Genomic DNA, 14,623 nt, shown 5'->3' with positions numbered 1-14,623 from the left:
CCACTAGATGTCAACAGTCTTTAGAAAGACTTTCAGGCTGGTTTTTGGAAAAATGAGCTAGAAGTTGTAGTTTTTCTAAGTGACTCCCATTTTGGCTGTATGGTTTCAATTGCGCTTGGGTGAAAGTGCGTTCTTTGTTATTTATCTCCAGTATTGAACATACTATTCTCTGTCTTAAATTTTATCGTTTTTTTACTTATTAGGGTACCTGAGGTTTGATTATAAGCGTTGTTTGACTTGTTTGGATAAGTTTATTGGTAACGTTTGGGATTCATTTTGTATGCATTTTGAAGGAGGGAAACCGGTGGATTATTGAATGAAGCGTGCCAGCTAAACAGAGTTTTTATGGATATAAAGAAGGACTTTATCGAACAAAAGGACCATTTGTGATGTAACTTGGACCTTTTGGAGTGCCAACAGAAGAAGATCTTCAAAGGTAAGGCATTTATTATATTGCTATTTCTGACTTTCGTGTCGCACCTGCCTGGTTGAAAAATGTTTTTCATGTTTTTGTATGCGGGGCGCTGTCCTCAGGTAATCGCATGGTGTGCTTTCACCGTAAAGCCTTTTTGAAATCTGACACAGTGGCTGGATTAACAAGAAGTTAAGCTTTATGTTGATGTATAATACTTGTATTTTCATGAATGCTAAATATTTATATATTTACATCTAGAGCACAGGGCGAGGTGTGCTAAAGATGGCAGCGGTGTAATTTCCCTTGAATGAATATCGAAACGCTACCAAAGTTTGAATTGACCCAAGAGATGACCACACGGAAGACTTGCACAATCAACAAAATGGATGGCAGCGATGGGATTCGAACCCACGCCTCCAGAGAGACTGGAGCCTAAATCCAGCGCCTTAGACCACTCGGCCACGCTACCCCTCACCCCATAAGTCCCACACTTTGTCATCTGTTACCTAAGCCTGCTAAGATACCATTAATTTCGGTCTCTTCTTTTTTCATTTTTCCTTTTGTATCCTTCATTTATATCATGTTGCTTTTTCTTACTGTCTCAAAACATTATTTGTTTTGCTGCTATGTCTGAAGAGCACATTTATAGAGCCCTTTTACCTCTCTTGGGTAGGGGGCGGTATTTTCACGTCCGGAAGAAAAGTGCGCCCAAAGTAAACTGCCTGTTACTCAGGCCCAGAAGCTAGGATATGCATATAATTGGTAGATTTGGATAGAAGATACTCCAAAGGTTCTAAAACTGTTAAAATTATGTCTGTGAGTATAACATAACTCATATGGCAGGCAAAACCCAGAGGACAAACCATCCCCCCAAAAATTCAGCCTTCCACTGTTTCCAATGGCTTTCATGTTTATTATGAGGCAAAGTCCTCCCAGATTGCAGTTCCTAGGGCTTCCACTAGATGTCAACAGTCTTTAGAAAGACTTTCAGGCTGGTTTTTGGAAAAATGAGCTAGAAGTTGTAGTTTTTCTAAGTGACTCCCATTTTGGCTGTATGGTTTCAATTGCGCTTGGGTGAAAGTGCGTTCTTTGTTATTTATCTCCAGTATTGAACATACTATTCTCTGTCTTAAATTTTATCGTTTTTTTACTTATTAGGGTACCTGAGGTTTGATTATAAGCGTTGTTTGACTTGTTTGGATAAGTTTATTGGTAACGTTTGGGATTCATTTTGTATGCATTTTGAAGGAGGGAAACCGGTGGATTATTGAATGAAGCGTGCCAGCTAAACAGAGTTTTTATGGATATAAAGAAGGACTTTATCGAACAAAAGGACCATTTGTGATGTAACTTGGACCTTTTGGAGTGCCAACAGAAGAAGATCTTCAAAGGTAAGGCATTTATTATATTGCTATTTCTGACTTTCGTGTCGCACCTGCCTGGTTGAAAAATGTTTTTCATGTTTTTGTATGCGGGGCGCTGTCCTCAGGTAATCGCATGGTGTGCTTTCACCGTAAAGCCTTTTTGAAATCTGACACAGTGGCTGGATTAACAAGAAGTTAAGCTTTATGTTGATGTATAATACTTGTATTTTCATGAATGCTAAATATTTATATATTTACATCTAGAGCACAGGGCGAGGTGTGCTAAAGATGGCAGCGGTGTAATTTCCCTTGAATGAATATCGAAACGCTACCAAAGTTTGAATTGACCCAAGAGATGACCACACGGAAGACTTGCACAATCAACAAAATGGATGGCAGCGATGGGATTCGAACCCACACCTCCAGAGAGACTGGAGCCTAAATCCAGCGCCTTAGACCACTCGGCCACGCTACCCCTCACCGCCATAAGTCCCACACTTTGTCATCTGTTACCTAAGCCTGCTAAGATACCATTAATTTCGGTCTCTTCTTTTTTCATTTTTCCTTTTGTATCCTTCATTTATATCATGTTGCTTTTTCTTACTGTCTCAAAACATTATTTGTTTTGCTGCTATGTCTGAAGAGCACATTTATAGAGCCCTTTTACCTCTCTTGGGTAGGGGGCGGTATTTTCACGTCCGGAAGAAAAGTGCGCCCAAAGTAAACTGCCTGTTACTCAGGCCCAGAAGCTAGGATATGCATATAATTGGTAGATTTGGATAGAAGATACTCCAAAGGTTCTAAAACTGTTAAAATTATGTCTGTGAGTATAACATAACTCATATGGCAGGCAAAACCCAGAGGACAAACCATCCCCCCAAAAATTCAGCCTTCCACTGTTTCCAATGGCTTTCATGTTTATTATGAGGCAAAGTCCTCCCAGATTGCAGTTCCTAGGGCTTCCACTAGATGTCAACAGTCTTTAGAAAGACTTTCAGGCTGGTTTTTGGAAAAATGAGCTAGAAGTTGTAGTTTTTCTAAGTGACTCCCATTTTGGCTGTATGGTTTCAATTGCGCTTGGGTGAAAGTGCGTTCTTTGTTATTTATCTCCAGTATTGAACATACTATTCTCTGTCTTAAATTTTATCGTTTTTTTACTTATTAGGGTACCTGAGGTTTGATTATAAGCGTTGTTTGACTTGTTTGGATAAGTTTATTGGTAACGTTTGGGATTCATTTTGTATGCATTTTGAAGGAGGGAAACCGGTGGATTATTGAATGAAGCGTGCCAGCTAAACAGAGTTTTTATGGATATAAAGAAGGACTTTATCGAACAAAAGGACCATTTGTGATGTAACTTGGACCTTTTGGAGTGCCAACAGAAGAAGATCTTCAAAGGTAAGGCATTTATTATATTGCTATTTCTGACTTTCGTGTCGCACCTGCCTGGTTGAAAAATGTTTTTCATGTTTTTGTATGCGGGGCGCTGTCCTCAGGTAATCGCATGGTGTGCTTTCACCGTAAAGCCTTTTTGAAATCTGACACAGTGGCTGGATTAACAAGAAGTTAAGCTTTATGTTGATGTATAATACTTGTATTTTCATGAATGCTAAATATTTATATATTTACATCTAGAGCACAGGGCGAGGTGTGCTAAAGATGGCAGCGGTGTAATTTCCCTTGAATGAATATCGAAACGCTACCAAAGTTTGAATTGACCCAAGAGATGACCACACGGAAGACTTGCACAATCAACAAAATGGGTGGCAGCGATGGGATTCGAACCCACGCCTCCAGAGAGACTGGAGCCTAAATCCAGCGCCTTAGACCACTCGGCCACGCTACCCCTCACCCCATAAGTCCCACACTTTGTCATCTGTTACCTAAGCCTGCTAAGATACCATTAATTTCGGTCTCTTCTTTTTTCATTTTTCCTTTTGTATCCTTCATTTATATCATGTTGCTTTTTCTTACTGTCTCAAAACATTATTTGTTTTGCTGCTATGTCTGAAGAGCACATTTATAGAGCCCTTTTACCTCTCTTGGGTAGGGGGCGGTATTTTCACGTCCGGAAGAAAAGTGCGCCCAAAGTAAACTGCCTGTTACTCAGGCCCAGAAGCTAGGATATGCATATAATTGGTAGATTTGGATAGAAGATACTCCAAAGGTTCTAAAACTGTTAAAATTATGTCTGTGAGTATAACATAACTCATATGGCAGGCAAAACCCAGAGGACAAACCATCCCCCCAAAAATTCAGCCTTCCACTGTTTCCAATGGCTTTCATGTTTATTATGAGGCAAAGTCCTCCCAGATTGCAGTTCCTAGGGCTTCCACTAGATGTCAACAGTCTTTAGAAAGACTTTCAGGCTGGTTTTTGGAAAAATGAGCTAGAAGTTGTAGTTTTTCTAAGTGACTCCCATTTTGGCTGTATGGTTTCAATTGCGCTTGGGTGAAAGTGCGTTCTTTGTTATTTATCTCCAGTATTGAACATACTATTCTCTGTCTTAAATTTTATCGTTTTTTTACTTATTAGGGTACCTGAGGTTTGATTATAAGCGTTGTTTGACTTGTTTGGATAAGTTTATTGGTAACGTTTGGGATTCATTTTGTATGCATTTTGAAGGAGGGAAACCGGTGGATTATTGAATGAAGCGTGCCAGCTAAACAGAGTTTTTATGGATATAAAGAAGGACTTTATCGAACAAAAGGACCATTTGTGATGTAACTTGGACCTTTTGGAGTGCCAACAGAAGAAGATCTTCAAAGGTAAGGCATTTATTATATTGCTATTTCTGACTTTCGTGTCGCACCTGCCTGGTTGAAAAATGTTTTTCATGTTTTTGTATGCGGGGCGCTGTCCTCAGGTAATCGCATGGTGTGCTTTCACCGTAAAGCCTTTTTGAAATCTGACACAGTGGCTGGATTAACAAGAAGTTAAGCTTTATGTTGATGTATAATACTTGTATTTTCATGAATGCTAAATATTTATATATTTACATCTAGAGCACAGGGCGAGGTGTGCTAAAGATGGCAGCGGTGTAATTTCCCTTGAATGAATATCGAAACGCTACCAAAGTTTGAATTGACCCAAGAGATGACCACACGGAAGACTTGCACAATCAACAAAATGGATGGCAGCGATGGGATTCGAACCCACGCCTCCAGAGAGACTGGAGCCTAAATCCAGCGCCTTAGACCACTCGGCCACGCTACCCCTCACCCCATAAGTCCCACACTTTGTCATCTGTTACCTAAGCCTGCTAAGATACCATTAATTTCGGTCTCTTCTTTTTTCCTTTTTCCTTTTGTATCCTTCATTTATATCATGTTGCTTTTTCTTACTGTCTCAAAACATTATTTGTTTTGCTGCTATGTCTGAAGAGCACATTTATAGAGCCCTTTTACCTCTCTTGGGTAGGGGGCGGTATTTTCACGTCCGGAAGAAAAGTGCGCCCAAAGTAAACTGCCTGTTACTCAGGCCCAGAAGCTAGGATATGCATATAATTGGTAGATTTGGATAGAAGATACTCCAAAGGTTCTAAAACTGTTAAAATTATGTCTGTGAGTATAACATAACTCATATGGCAGGCAAAACCCAGAGGACAAACCATCCCCCCAAAAATTCAGCCTTCCACTGTTTCCAATGGCTTTCATGTTTATTATGAGGCAAAGTCCTCCCAGATTGCAGTTCCTAGGGCTTCCACTAGATGTCAACAGTCTTTAGAAAGACTTTCAGGCTGGTTTTTGGAAAAATGAGCTAGAAGTTGTAGTTTTTCTAAGTGACTCCCATTTTGGCTGTATGGTTTCAATTGCGCTTGGGTGAAAGTGCGTTCTTTGTTATTTATCTCCAGTATTGAACATACTATTCTCTGTCTTAAATTTTATCGTTTTTTTACTTATTAGGGTACCTGAGGTTTGATTATAAGCGTTGTTTGACTTGTTTGGATAAGTTTATTGGTAACGTTTGGGATTCATTTTGTATGCATTTTGAAGGAGGGAAACCGGTGGATTATTGAATGAAGCGTGCCAGCTAAACAGAGTTTTTATGGATATAAAGAAGGACTTTATCGAACAAAAGGACCATTTGTGATGTAACTTGGACCTTTTGGAGTGCCAACAGAAGAAGATCTTCAAAGGTAAGGCATTTATTATATTGCTATTTCTGACTTTCGTGTCGCACCTGCCTGGTTGAAAAATGTTTTTCATGTTTTTGTATGCGGGGCGCTGTCCTCAGGTAATCGCATGGTGTGCTTTCACCGTAAAGCCTTTTTGAAATCTGACACAGTGGCTGGATTAACAAGAAGTTAAGCTTTATGTTGATGTATAATACTTGTATTTTCATGAATGCTAAATATTTATATATTTACATCTAGAGCACAGGGCGAGGTGTGCTAAAGATGGCAGCGGTGTAATTTCCCTTGAATGAATATCGAAACGCTAACAAAGTTTGAATTGACCCAAGAGATGACCACACGGAAGACTTGCACAATCAACAAAATGGATGGCAGCGATGGGATTCGAACCCACGCCTCCAGAGAGACTGGAGCCTAAATCCAGCGCCTTAGACCACTCGGCCACGCTACCCCTCACCCCATAAGTCCCACACTTTGTCATCTGTTACCTAAGCCTGCTAAGATACCATTAATTTCGGTCTCTTCTTTTTTCATTTTTCCTTTTGTATCCTTCATTTATATCATGTTGCTTTTTCTTACTGTCTCAAAACATTATTTGTTTTGCTGCTATGTCTGAAGAGCACATTTATAGAGCCCTTTTACCTCTCTTGGGTAGGGGGCGGTATTTTCACGTCCGGAAGAAAAGTGCGCCCAAAGTAAACTGCCTGTTACTCAGGCCCAGAAGCTAGGATATGCATATAATTGGTAGATTTGGATAGAAGATACTCCAAAGGTTCTAAAACTGTTAAAATTATGTCTGTGAGTATAACATAACTCATATGGCAGGCAAAACCCAGAGGACAAACCATCCCCCCAAAAATTCAGCCTTCCACTGTTTCCAATGGCTTTCATGTTTATTATGAGGCAAAGTCCTCCCAGATTGCAGTTCCTAGGGCTTCCACTAGATGTCAACAGTCTTTAGAAAGACTTTCAGGCTGGTTTTTGGAAAAATGAGCTAGAAGTTGTAGTTTTTCTAAGTGACTCCCATTTTGGCTGTATGGTTTCAATTGCGCTTGGGTGAAAGTGCGTTCTTTGTTATTTATCTCCAGTATTGAACATACTATTCTCTGTCTTAAATTTTATCGTTTTTTTACTTATTAGGGTACCTGAGGTTTGATTATAAGCGTTGTTTGACTTGTTTGGATAAGTTTATTGGTAACGTTTGGGATTCATTTTGTATGCATTTTGAAGGAGGGAAACCGGTGGATTATTGAATGAAGCGTGCCAGCTAAACAGAGTTTTTATGGATATAAAGAAGGACTTTATCGAACAAAAGGACCATTTGTGATGTAACTTGGACCTTTTGGAGTGCCAACAGAAGAAGATCTTCAAAGGTAAGGCATTTATTATATTGCTATTTCTGACTTTCGTGTCGCACCTGCCTGGTTGAAAAATGTTTTTCATGTTTTTGTATGCGGGGCGCTGTCCTCAGGTAATCGCATGGTGTGCTTTCACCGTAAAGCCTTTTTGAAATCTGACACAGTGGCTGGATTAACAAGAAGTTAAGCTTTATGTTGATGTATAATACTTGTATTTTCATGAATGCTAAATATTTATATATTTACATCTAGAGCACAGGGCGAGGTGTGCTAAAGATGGCAGCGGTGTAATTTCCCTTGAATGAATATCGAAACGCTACCAAAGTTTGAATTGACCCAAGAGATGACCACACGGAAGACTTGCACAATCAACAAAATGGATGGCAGCGATGGGATTCGAACCCACGCCTCCAGAGAGACTGGAGCCTAAATCCAGCGCCTTAGACCACTCGGCCACGCTACCCCTCACCGCCATAAGTCCCACACTTTGTCATCTGTTACCTAAGCCTGCTAAGATACCATTAATTTCGGTCTCTTCTTTTTTCCTTTTTCCTTTTGTATCCTTCATTTATATTATGTTGCTTTTTCTTACTGTCTCAAAACATTATTTGTTTTGCTGCTATGTCTGAAGGGCACATTTATAGAGCCCTTTTACCTCTCTTGGGTAGGGGGCGGTATTTTCACGTCCGGAAGAAAAGTGCGCCCAAAGTAAACTGCCTGTTACTCAGGCCCAGAAGCTAGGATATGCATATAATTGGTAGATTTGGATAGAAGATACTCCAAAGGTTCTAAAACTGTTAAAATTATGTCTGTGAGTATAACATAACTCATATGGCAGGCAAAACCCAGAGGACAAACCATCCCCCCAAAAATTCAGCCTTCCACTGTTTCCAATGGCTTTCATGTTTATTATGAGGCAAAGTCCTCCCAGATTGCAGTTCCTAGGGCTTCCACTAGATGTCAACAGTCTTTAGAAAGACTTTCAGGCTGGTTTTTGGAAAAATGAGCTAGAAGTTGTAGTTTTTCTAAGTGACTCCCATTTTGGCTGTATGGTTTCAATTGCGCTTGGGTGAAAGTGCGTTCTTTGTTATTTATCTCCAGTATTGAACATACTATTCTCTGTCTTAAATTTTATCGTTTTTTTACTTATTAGGGTACCTGAGGTTTGATTATAAGCGTTGTTTGACTTGTTTGGATAAGTTTATTGGTAACGTTTGGGATTCATTTTGTATGCATTTTGAAGGAGGGAAACCGGTGGATTATTGAATGAAGCGTGCCAGCTAAACAGAGTTTTTATGGATATAAAGAAGGACTTTATCGAACAAAAGGACCATTTGTGATGTAACTTGGACCTTTTGGAGTGCCAAAAGAAGAAGATCTTCAAAGGTAAGGCATTTATTATATTGCTATTTCTGACTTTCGTGTCGCACCTGCCTGGTTGAAAAATGTTTTTCATGTTTTTGTATGCGGGGCGCTGTCCTCAGGTAATCGCATGGTGTGCTTTCACCGTAAAGCCTTTTTGAAATCTGACACAGTGGCTGGATTAACAAGAAGTTAAGCTTTATGTTGATGTATAATACTTGTATTTTCATGAATGCTAAATATTTATATATTTACATCTAGAGCACAGGGCGAGGTGTGCTAAAGATGGCAGCGGTGTAATTTCCCTTGAATGAATATCGAAACGCTACCAAAGTTTGAATTGACCCAAGAGATGACCACACGGAAGACTTGCACAATCAACAAAATGGATGGCAGCGATGGGATTCGAACCCACGCCTCCAGAGAGACTGGAGCCTAAATCCAGCGCCTTAGACCACTCGGCCACGCTACCCCTCACCCCATAAGTCCCACACTTTGTCATCTGTTACCTAAGCCTGCTAAGATACCATTAATTTCGGTCTCTTCTTTTTTCATTTTTCCTTTTGTATCCTTCATTTATATTATGTTGCTTTTTCTTACTGTCTCAAAACATTATTTGTTTTGCTGCTATGTCTGAAGAGCACATTTATAGAGCCCTTTTACCTCTCTTGGGTAGGGGGCGGTATTTTCACGTCCGGAAGAAAAGTGCGCCCAAAGTAAACTGCCTGTTACTCAGGCCCAGAAGCTAGGATATGCATATAATTGGTAGATTTGGATAGAAGATACTCCAAAGGTTCTAAAACGGTTAAAATTATGTCTGTGAGTATAACATAACTCATATGGCAGGCAAAACCCAGAGGACAAACCATCCCCCAAAAAATTCAGCCTTCCACTGTTTCCAATGGCTTTCATGTTTATTATGAGGCAAAGTCCTCCCAGATTGCAGTTCCTAGGGCTTCCACTAGATGTCAACAGTCTTTAGAAAGACTTTCAGGCTGGTTTTTGGAAAAATGAGCTAGAAGTTGTAGTTTTTCTAAGTGACTCCCATTTTGGCTGTATGGTTTCAATTGCGCTTGGGTGAAAGCACGTTCTTTGTTATTTATCTCCAGTATTGAACATACTATTCTCTGTCTTAAATTTTATCGTTTTTTTACTTATTAGGGTACCTGAGGTTTGATTATAAGCGTTGTTTGACTTGTTTGGATAAGTTTATTGGTAACGTTTGGGATTCATTTTGTATGCATTTTGAAGGAGGGAAACCGGTGGATTATTGAATGAAGCGTGCCAGCTAAACAGAGTTTTTATGGATATAAAGAAGGACTTTATCGAACAAAAGGACCATTTGTGATGTAACTTGGACCTTTTGGAGTGCCAACAGAAGAAGATCTTCAAAGGTAAGGCATTTATTATATTGCTATTTCTGACTTTCGTGTCGCACCTGCCTGGTTGAAAAATGTTTTTCATGTTTTTGTATGCGGGGCGCTGTCCTCAGGTAATCGCATGGTGTGCTTTCACCGTAAAGCCTTTTTGAAATCTGACACAGTGGCTGGATTAACAAGAAGTTAAGCTTTATGTTGATGTATAATACTTGTATTTTCATGAATGCTAAATATTTATATATTTACATCTAGAGCACAGGGCGAGGTGTGCTAAAGATGGCAGCGGTGTAATTTCCCTTGAATGAATATCGAAACGCTACCAAAGTTTGAATTGACCCAAGAGATGACCACACGGAAGACTTGCACAATCAACAAAATGGATGGCAGCGATGGGATTCGAACCCACGCCTCCAGAGAGACTGGAGCCTAAATCCAGCGCCTTAGACCACTCGGCCACGCTACCCCTCACCCCATAAGTCCCACACTTTGTCATCTGTTACCTAAGCCTGCTAAGATACCATTAATTTCGGTCTCTTCTTTTTTCCTTTTTCCTTTTGTATCCTTCATTTATATTATGTTGCTTTTTCTTACTGTCTCAAAACATTATTTGTTTTGCTGCTATGTCTGAAGAGCACATTTATAGAGCCCTTTTACCTCTCTTGGGTAGGGGGCGGTATTTTCACGTCCGGAAGAAAAGTGCGCCCAAAGTAAACTGCCTGTTACTCAGGCCCAGAAGCTAGGATATGCATATAATTGGTAGATTTGGATAGAAGATACTCCAAAGGTTCTAAAACTGTTAAAATTATGTCTGTGAGTATAACATAACTCATATGGCAGGCAAAACCCAGAGGACAAACCATCCCCCCAAAAATTCAGCCTTCCACTGTTTCCAATGGCTTTCATGTTTATTATGAGGCAAAGTCCTCCCAGATTGCAGTTCCTAGGGCTTCCACTAGATGTCAACAGTCTTTAGAAAGACTTTCAGGCTGGTTTTTGGAAAAATGAGCTAGAAGTTGTAGTTTTTCTAAGTGACTCCCATTTTGGCTGTATGGTTTCAATTGCGCTTGGGTGAAAGTGCGTTCTTTGTTATTTATCTCCAGTATTGAACATACTATTCTCTGTCTTAAATTTTATCGTTTTTTTACTTATTAGGGTACCTGAGGTTTGATTATAAGCGTTGTTTGACTTGTTTGGATAAGTTTATTGGTAACGTTTGGGATTCATTTTGTATGCATTTTGAAGGAGGGAAACCGGTGGATTATTGAATGAAGCGTGCCAGCTAAACAGAGTTTTTATGGATATAAAGAAGGACTTTATCGAACAAAAGGACCATTTGTGATGTAACTTGGACCTTTTGGAGTGCCAACAGAAGAAGATCTTCAAAGGTAAGGCATTTATTATATTGCTATTTCTGACTTTCGTGTCGCACCTGCCTGGTTGAAAAATGTTTTTCATGTTTTTGTATGCGGGGCGCTGTCCTCAGGTAATCGCATGGTGTGCTTTCACCGTAAAGCCTTTTTGAAATCTGACACAGTGGCTGGATTAACAAGAAGTTAAGCTTTATGTTGATGTATAATACTTGTATTTTCATGAATGCTAAATATTTATATATTTACATCTAGAGCACAGGGCGAGGTGTGCTAAAGATGGCAGCGGTGTAATTTCCCTTGAATGAATATCGAAACGCTACCAAAGTTTGAATTGACCCAAGAGATGACCACACGGAAGACTTGCACAATCAACAAAATGGATGGCAGCGATGGGATTCGAACCCACGCCTCCAGAGAGACTGGAGCCTAAATCCAGCGCCTTAGACCACTCGGCCACGCTACCCCTCACCCCATAAGTCCCACACTTTGTCATCTGTTACCTAAGCCTGCTAAGATACCATTAATTTCGGTCTCTTCTTTTTTCCTTTTTCCTTTTGTATCCTTCATTTATATTATGTTGCTTTTTCTTACTGTCTCAAAACATTATTTGTTTTGCTGCTATGTCTGAAGAGCACATTTATAGAGCCCTTTTACCTCTCTTGGGTAGGGGGCGGTATTTTCACGTCCGGAAGAAAAGTGCGCCCAAAGTAAACTGCCTGTTACTCAGGCCCAGAAGCTAGGATATGCATATAATTGGTAGATTTGGATAGAAGATACTCCAAAGGTTCTAAAACTGTTAAAATTATGTCTGTGAGTATAACATAACTCATATGGCAGGCAAAACCCAGAGGACAAACCATCCCCCCAAAAATTCAGCCTTCCACTGTTTCCAATGGCTTTCATGTTTATTATGAGGCAAAGTCCTCCCAGATTGCAGTTCCTAGGGCTTCCACTAGATGTCAACAGTCTTTAGAAAGACTTTCAGGCTGGTTTTTGGAAAAATGAGCTAGAAGTTGTAGTTTTTCTAAGTGACTCCCATTTTGGCTGTATGGTTTCAATTGCGCTTGGGTGAAAGTGCGTTCTTTGTTATTTATCTCCAGTATTGAACATACTATTCTCTGTCTTAAATTTTATCGTTTTTTTACTTATTAGGGTACCTGAGGTTTGATTATAAGCGTTGTTTGACTTGTTTGGATAAGTTTATTGGTAACGTTTGGGATTCATTTTGTATGCATTTTGAAGGAGGGAAACCGGTGGATTATTGAATGAAGCGTGCCAGCTAAACAGAGTTTTTATGGATATAAAGAAGGACTTTATCGAACAAAAGGACCATTTGTGATGTAACTTGGACCTTTTGGAGTGCCAACAGAAGAAGATCTTCAAAGGTAAGGCATTTATTATATTGCTATTTCTGACTTTCGTGTCGCACCTGCCTGGTTGAAAAATGTTTTTCATGTTTTTGTATGCGGGGCGCTGTCCTCAGGTAATCGCATGGTGTGCTTTCACCGTAAAGCCTTTTTGAAATCTGACACAGTGGCTGGATTAACAAGAAGTTAAGCTTTATGTTGATGTATAATACTTGTATTTTCATGAATGCTAAATATTTATATATTTACATCTAGAGCACAGGGCGAGGTGTGCTAAAGATGGCAGCGGTGTAATTTCCCTTGAATGAATATCGAAACGCTACCAAAGTTTGAATTGACCCAAGAGATGACCACACGGAAGACTTGCACAATCAACAAAATGGATGGCAGCGATGGGATTCGAACCCACGCCTCCAGAGAGACTGGAGCCTAAATCCAGCGCCTTAGACCACTCGGCCACGCTACCCCTCACCCCATAAGTCCCACACTTTGTCATCTGTTACCTAAGCCTGCTAAGATACCATTAATTTCGGTCTCTTCTTTTTTCCTTTTTCCTTTTGTATCCTTCATTTATATTATGTTGCTTTTTCTTACTGTCTCAAAACATTATTTGTTTTGCTGCTATGTCTGAAGAGCACATTTATAGAGCCCTTTTACCTCTCTTGGGTAGGGGGCGGTATTTTCACGTCCGGAAGAAAAGTGCGCCCAAAGTAAACTGCCTGTTACTCAGGCCCAGAAGCTAGGATATGCATATAATTGGTAGATTTGGATAGAAGATACTCCAAAGGTTCTAAAACTGTTAAAATTATGTCTGTGAGTATAACATAACTCATATGGCAGGCAAAACCCAGAGGACAAACCATCCCCCCAAAAATTCAGCCTTCCACTGTTTCCAATGGCTTTCATGTTTATTATGAGGCAAAGTCCTCCCAGATTGCAGTTCCTAGGGCTTCCACTAGATGTCAACAGTCTTTAGAAAGACTTTCAGGCTGGTTTTTGGAAAAATGAGCTAGAAGTTGTAGTTTTTCTAAGTGACTCCCATTTTGGCTGTATGGTTTCAATTGCGCTTGGGTGAAAGTGCGTTCTTTGTTATTTATCTCCAGTATTGAACATACTATTCTCTGTCTTAAATTTTATCGTTTTTTTACTTATTAGGGTACCTGAGGTTTGATTATAAGCGTTGTTTGACTTGTTTGGATAAGTTTATTGGTAACGTTTGGGATTCATTTTGTATGCATTTTGAAGGAGGGAAACCGGTGGATTATTGAATGAAGCGTGCCAGCTAAACAGAGTTTTTATGGATATAAAGAAGGACTTTATCGAACAAAAGGACCATTTGTGATGTAACTTGGACCTTTTGGAGTGCCAACAGAAGAAGATCTTCAAAGGTAAGGCATTTATTATATTGCTATTTCTGACTTTCGTGTCGCACCTGCCTGGTTGAAAAATGTTTTTCATGTTTTTGTATGCGGGGCGCTGTCCTCAGGTAATCGCATGGTGTGCTTTCACCGTAAAGCCTTTTTGAAATCTGACACAGTGGCTGGATTAACAAGAAGTTAAGCTTTATGTTGATGTATAATACTTGTATTTTCATGAATGCTAAATATTTATATATTTACATCTAGAGCACAGGGCGAGGTGTGCTAAAGATGGCAGCGGTGTAATTTCCCTTGAATGAATATCGAAACGCTACCAAAGTTTGAATTGACCCAAGAGATGACCACACGGAAGACTTGCACAATCAACAAAATGGATGGCAGCGATGGGATTCGAACCCACGCCTCCAGAGAGACTGGAGCCTAAATCCAGCGCCTTAGACCACTCGGCCACGCTACCCCTCACCCCATAAGTCCCACACTTTGTCATCTGTTAC

The 14,623-nt window shown here is 39.9% G+C and overlaps 11 non-coding genes across 11 annotated transcripts; all 11 read right to left on the bottom strand.

The window, feature by feature from the left end:
• Positions 1 to 802: 802 nt before the first annotated feature.
• Positions 803 to 884, bottom strand: trnal-uag (transfer RNA leucine (anticodon UAG)). The gene has a single exon. It is a non-coding gene; the product is annotated as a tRNA-Leu (tRNA).
• A 1,288-nt stretch (positions 885 to 2,172) lies between these two features.
• trnal-uag (transfer RNA leucine (anticodon UAG)) lies at positions 2,173 to 2,254 on the bottom strand. Its single transcript has one exon. It is a non-coding gene; the product is annotated as a tRNA-Leu (tRNA).
• Positions 2,255 to 3,543: 1,289 nt separating this feature from the next.
• Positions 3,544 to 3,625, bottom strand: trnal-uag (transfer RNA leucine (anticodon UAG)). The gene has a single exon. It is a non-coding gene; the product is annotated as a tRNA-Leu (tRNA).
• A 1,288-nt stretch (positions 3,626 to 4,913) lies between these two features.
• On the bottom strand, positions 4,914 to 4,995 carry trnal-uag (transfer RNA leucine (anticodon UAG)). Its single transcript has one exon. It is a non-coding gene; the product is annotated as a tRNA-Leu (tRNA).
• Positions 4,996 to 6,283: 1,288 nt separating this feature from the next.
• Positions 6,284 to 6,365, bottom strand: trnal-uag (transfer RNA leucine (anticodon UAG)). The gene has a single exon. It is a non-coding gene; the product is annotated as a tRNA-Leu (tRNA).
• Positions 6,366 to 7,653: 1,288 nt separating this feature from the next.
• On the bottom strand, positions 7,654 to 7,735 carry trnal-uag (transfer RNA leucine (anticodon UAG)). The gene has a single exon. It is a non-coding gene; the product is annotated as a tRNA-Leu (tRNA).
• Positions 7,736 to 9,024: 1,289 nt separating this feature from the next.
• On the bottom strand, positions 9,025 to 9,106 carry trnal-uag (transfer RNA leucine (anticodon UAG)). The gene has a single exon. It is a non-coding gene; the product is annotated as a tRNA-Leu (tRNA).
• A 1,288-nt stretch (positions 9,107 to 10,394) lies between these two features.
• On the bottom strand, positions 10,395 to 10,476 carry trnal-uag (transfer RNA leucine (anticodon UAG)). The gene has a single exon. It is a non-coding gene; the product is annotated as a tRNA-Leu (tRNA).
• Positions 10,477 to 11,764: 1,288 nt separating this feature from the next.
• On the bottom strand, positions 11,765 to 11,846 carry trnal-uag (transfer RNA leucine (anticodon UAG)). Its single transcript has one exon. It is a non-coding gene; the product is annotated as a tRNA-Leu (tRNA).
• Positions 11,847 to 13,134: 1,288 nt separating this feature from the next.
• trnal-uag (transfer RNA leucine (anticodon UAG)) lies at positions 13,135 to 13,216 on the bottom strand. Its single transcript has one exon. It is a non-coding gene; the product is annotated as a tRNA-Leu (tRNA).
• Positions 13,217 to 14,504: 1,288 nt separating this feature from the next.
• Positions 14,505 to 14,586, bottom strand: trnal-uag (transfer RNA leucine (anticodon UAG)). Its single transcript has one exon. It is a non-coding gene; the product is annotated as a tRNA-Leu (tRNA).
• Between the last annotated feature and the right edge of the window lie 37 nt (positions 14,587 to 14,623).

Source organism: Salvelinus alpinus, chromosome 18 (assembly GCF_045679555.1).
Source record: "Salvelinus alpinus chromosome 18, SLU_Salpinus.1, whole genome shotgun sequence".
NCBI lineage: Eukaryota > Metazoa > Chordata > Actinopteri > Salmoniformes > Salmonidae > Salvelinus > Salvelinus alpinus.
This window is presented reverse-complemented; position numbering and strand designations above follow the sequence as displayed.